A 5264-nucleotide genomic window follows, 5' to 3' on the forward strand; every position below is an offset into this window, starting at 1 on the left:
AACACACCGAGCGAGGGCCGCGTCCGCACACTCGGCATCAAGTCAAGCCCGTTCAGCGTGGCTGTTGGACTCCGCCGAGCTTGCGCCTTGCCCCCCTCACCCGCTTGTGGTCTTCATGGGCAGCACATCAAGGCGCGGCCGAGGTCAGGAGGAGGGCATTCTGCGTGAGGGCCGGAAGGTGCTCTGGTACCAAGTACACTTATGAGCATCCTTGCGTTCGAACATGGTGTTTGTTATGGACAAGCCACGACTAGCACAGAAGTCCAATAACATTTCACCATTCGGGTTCAGATTGGGCAAGCCGTTCTTCCCAATCACCCTCCCCCGCCAGAATTTCCAGTCATTGCCAACGTGAGCATTGAAGTCCCCCGGCAGGACTATGGAGTGTGTAGGTGGGTTCCTGTCCAGAACCCCACCCACCTTCTCCAAGAAGGCCGAATACTCTGAGCTGCTGTTTGGTGCATAAGTGCACACACAACAGTCAAAGTCTTCCTCTCTGCGACCCTAAGTCGCATTGAGGCGACCCTCTCTCCCACCGGGGCAAACTCCAACTGTATGGCAGCCAGCCGGGGGCTTGTGAGTATCCCCACGCCCGCCCGGCGCCTCTCGCCTCGTGCAACTCCTGAGTAGGAGAGGGACCACCCCTTATCGAGGAGTTTGGTTCCAGAGCCAACACTGTGAGTGGAGGTGAGCCCAAGTATATCCAGTTGGTATTTCTCAACCTCCCGCACCAGTTCCGGCTCCTTCCCCCCAAGCGAGGTGACATTCCACGTACCAAGAGCCAGTTTCCGTCACGAGGGGCTACGACGCCATGCGCCACCCCGCTCCCTCCTGCTCCCTCCCGCCGCCTCCCGCTGCCGGGTATACATTGCACCGGACCCCCATGCCGGACCTTTCAGGTGGTCCCCCCACGATGCCTTTTCGGGCTGAGCCCGGCCGGGGTACGTGGGCTGCCCGGCCACCAGGCGCTCGCCTAGGAACACTACCCCCAGGCCTGGCTCCAGGGGTAGGTCCCGGTGACGCTATTCCGGGCAGGGTAAACGATCTCGTGTTTACCTTTTCCATGGAGGTTTTTGGATCGTGTTAGTCTGGATCTTCACTCCAGACCTGTTCGCCTTGGGAAACCCTACGAGGAGCATAGTGTTCCTGACGATGTAGGTCTGGAGTTCCCTAGATCACACGAGCCCTTCCACCACGCCAAGCACCCACTTACACTAAGGGCCTGGGTAGCTCAGTTGGTAGAGCATCAGACTTTTAATCTGAGGGTCCAGGGTTCAAGTCCCTGTCCAGGCGTAATGTTCAGTGTTCATCTGAGGCTCTACAAGGTCGGAAGTGTGTATGCAGTAGTGTCACCTTTGAGTAATAATGTAAGTTCTGACGTGTAAGGAGAAGCCATACACTCTCTAACTCAACAGCAGTGAGGAGTTTTGTTATTTTTTTAAATGAGAATTTTATTGTTGATTAACTTATTTATTTTATTTTCCCCTCTGTTTTGTTTCGCACCCGAGGAACCGCTCTCTCTTACCCCTCACTTTTTCAGGCTCCAGTGAGGGCTCCCACCTGGAAGCGCGATTATTGTGTGGGAACAGTCACTCTTCAATGTTTCATTTCTGTAGCAGGATTGCACTGGATTTTAATTCTCCCCCGTGTTTAACACTTTTGTGACTCCAGGTGTTTATTCAGAACTGTTTATTCTTCTCTTGAGTCTCTTTTTGTCCCGTTTGGTGCGTGATTTTAATGTGTGACATCGATCGCGTATACTGAAAGTCATGACTGCTTTTCGTTGGACTCTCGTGAGCATTTCACAAGAGAGAGGCAAAAGTGCGCTCCGCTTTGTGCGGCCAAAGCCCAAGCAGGCGCCGCATGCTCGAGCGTTCTTTGCGTGAGCCTTTCACGGGTAGCAGCTACAAGTAGGGCATAGGTGGCGCATCTACTCGTTTGCAGCCGTACCGCCCTGAATATGTCCTGTCTTGAAAGCTAAGCAAGGTGGGGCCTGTTACGTGCTTGGATGGGAGACCGCCTGGGAATACCAGGTGTTGTCAACTTTTTTTTTTTTTTTTAAATATAATTTTACTATTGATTTACTATGTGGTGGCGCAGTGGGTTAGGCCGGGACCTGCTCTGCGGTGGGTCTGGGGTTCAAGTCCCACTTGGGGTGCCTTGCGACAGACCGGCGTCCCGGGTGTGTCCCCTTGTCCTCCAGCCTTACACCCTGTGTTGCTGGGTTAGGCTCTGGTTCCCCCGCGACCCCGTATGGGACAAGCGGTTCAGGAAAAGTGTGTGTGTGTGTGTGTGTGTAGTTGGAGGTGCAGCGGTGCTGCTCAAGTGCTCCAAGACGCGCAAGTGTGGATAGCGAGCCGGCGCGCTAGTCAAACTCCAAAAGTGCGGCTTCAGGACTGCGCTTCCTAGTATCCATCCGGCGAATCTCCCCTCCCTACCCAACAAAATGGATGAACTCCTTTTCCTGTCCCAAAAAAATAAGGACGTCTTAAACTCTGCTGCTCTGTGTCTCACGGAAACTTGGCTGAATGAAGCCATTCCGGACAGCGCGCTACATCTGCCGGGCTTCCAGTTGTTCAGAGCGGATCGCGATGCAGAATCAGCGAGGAAATCACGTGGCGGTGGGACATGCTTCTACATCAACGAAAGGTGGTGTACAGACGCAAGAGCGTCGAAGAAGACGTGCTGTCCCGACCTAGAAGCGCTCTTCATTGTAACTGTAAGCCTTTCTACTCGCCGCGGGAGTTTTCCTCGTTCATTCTCGTAAGTGTTTACATTCCACCGCAAGCGTGTGTGAACGCAGCGCTGCAACAGCTGGGCGATCAGATCACAGACACAGAGCAACAACACCCGGACCCTGTTATAATCATTCTCGGGGAATTTAATAAAGCAAATCTCTCCCGTGAACTGCCAAAATACAGACAGCACGTTACATGTCCCACCAGAGCAATAATACACTGGTCCACTGTTACACCACAATAAAGGATGCATATCACTCTGTCCGACGGGCAGCTTTGGGGCTCTCTGATCACTGTCTGGTTCATCTTATACCCACCTACAGGCAGAAACTGAAATCAGCTAAACCTGTCATAAGGACTGTTAAAAGATGGACTGAGGAAGCAGAGCAGGACTTACAAGCCTGCTTCGAGTGCACTGATTGGAGTGTTTTTGATGCTGCTGCTACCAATCTAGATGAGCTCACAGACTCTGTAACATCATATATCAGTTTCTGTGAGGATATGTGCATCCCTACCAGGGCTCATTTAACATACAACAACGACAAAGCGTGGTTCATTGCAAAACTCAGACAGCTTCGTCAGGCCAAAGAAGGCGCCTACAGGAATGGGGATAGAGTCTTGCATAAACAGGCCAAAAACACACTGGCAAAGGAGATCAGAGTGGCTAAGAGAAACTACTCTGAAAAGCTGAAGAAACAGTTTTCAGCCAACGACCCAGCATCAGTGTGGAAAGGCCTGAAAGACATCACCAACTACAAGACACCATCCCCCAGTATTGCGTCGAATCAGCAGCTGGCCGACGATTTGAATGAGTTTTATTGCGGGTTTGAAGAACCCTGTCTCACACCCCACACCCATTCTGACCCTCTCTCCACGCATCGATTAACACCGCCAGTAACCCCCCACCTTCCCCCCTCCTGCACCTTTGATCTGTGAAGAGGAGGTGTGTCGGGTCTTCCGCAACCAGAAGACAAGGAAAGCACCGGGCCCAGACGGTGTTTCACCAGCCTGTCTAAAAAGCTGGCCCCTATCTTCACAAAGATCTTCAACAGATCACTGGACTCGCGCAGAGTCAGTAAAAGGGCTAGTAAAATCATCCTAGACCCCTCACTTCCAGGCCACTTCCTCTTCGAACCTTTGCCATCCGGCCGGCGCTACAGAGCACTGAGCACCAGGACAGCCAGGCACAAGAAAAGTTTCTTTCCTCAGGCCGTCTACCTCATGAACAGCTAAATCCCCCCTAGAGAGTAAACCAGTGCAATACACAACGCTATTTATATTTATATCTATTTATCACATCATATCTCTTATTCACATTCCCTTGCATTTGTATAGAACATACCTGTACATATATATATATAATGTCTAGTGACTATTTTTTTTTTCTATATTGTGTACTTATATTTTTTATATATTCTTCATACTCGAGACTCTTTCTTGAATGTCTGCCATTGTGATGGTTACTGGATCCTGTTCAGGGAGGTTGCTGTGGTCTGCTCTTAGATCCACTAGCCACTGGGCTTTGTTGTTATGTGATGCCTCCTTCTCCCATATGTTTTTCCAGTATTTCTCAGTCTCCAACCTTGGTGGGTCCACTCTCACGTTATTACCCCGCCACTGAGAGTACACTTTGGATGGTTCTGTGGAGAACATCTGGTTTATTCTTCTGCCCTCTATCTCTCTTGTGTACCTCTTCAGACGGTTAGCCAAGGCTGTGAGTCTTTGCTTGGCAGTTTCTAAGGCCTCAGGTATAGACAGCTTGCTGTACTTCTTAGGCAGGGTTTTCCTCACACCTTTCTGCAGTTCCGATAGCTGGCTAACTTCCCTTCGTGCTGCCTTGATCTTGGCCTCTAGCCTTCTTTTCCATGGAGGAAACTGCTTCTTATGCTCGGTACTCATCTTGTATCCAAGCATCTCAAGGATCACTGTTGCTGTGTTGTATATCAGCTGGTTGGCCTCAGCGATGGTCACAGTAGGGATTGTTCGTAGTGCTGCATTCGCATCTTCAAGTAGACTTTCAGTAGATACTTCACTTGGTCTTGGTAATTGGCCACGGGGGCTCCAGGTGTCCTTCTTAGCCATGATCTTATCTCTTAGGTCAGCTGCTCTTGCATTCAGCTTACAAGGGCTCATTGTTCTTGGGGCTTGGTACCCAATCTCAGAGTGTGGGGATGATGATATCTCCCCCCTGACCTGTTGTCCTGGCTCCCCCTTGCCGTAACATTTGTGTTGTACCTCATCAATCTCTAGTTGCGATAGCAGTTGTTTCTTGCGGAAGTTGTAACACTGAGCTACTAGGTGTTTAGGCGTTAGTCTTGATGTTGGGTTTCGAAGTATAATATATATATATTTATTTATTTATTTATTTATTTATTTTTTTTTTAAATTAACAATAGGGTTCTGTTTACACTTCAACATCTGATTTCTTAAAAATATAGTTAGCTAAATAGTATCTTAGTATTACAGCGGTAAATGAGCTTACTTGTGAAGGTGAATGGTTAACATACGTAGCGTTATATTAAATAC

At 49.8% G+C, this 5264-nt stretch overlaps 1 non-coding gene across 1 annotated transcript; it reads left to right on the plus strand.

Annotated features, from left to right (window-relative positions):
- The first annotated feature begins 1220 nt into the window (after positions 1-1220).
- On the plus strand, positions 1221-1293 carry trnak-uuu (transfer RNA lysine (anticodon UUU)). Its single transcript has one exon. It is a non-coding gene; the product is annotated as a tRNA-Lys (tRNA).
- The last annotated feature ends 3971 nt before the right edge of the window (positions 1294-5264 follow it).

Source organism: Scleropages formosus, chromosome 5 (genome assembly GCF_900964775.1).
Source record: "Scleropages formosus chromosome 5, fSclFor1.1, whole genome shotgun sequence".
Classification (NCBI taxonomy): domain Eukaryota; kingdom Metazoa; phylum Chordata; class Actinopteri; order Osteoglossiformes; family Osteoglossidae; genus Scleropages; species Scleropages formosus.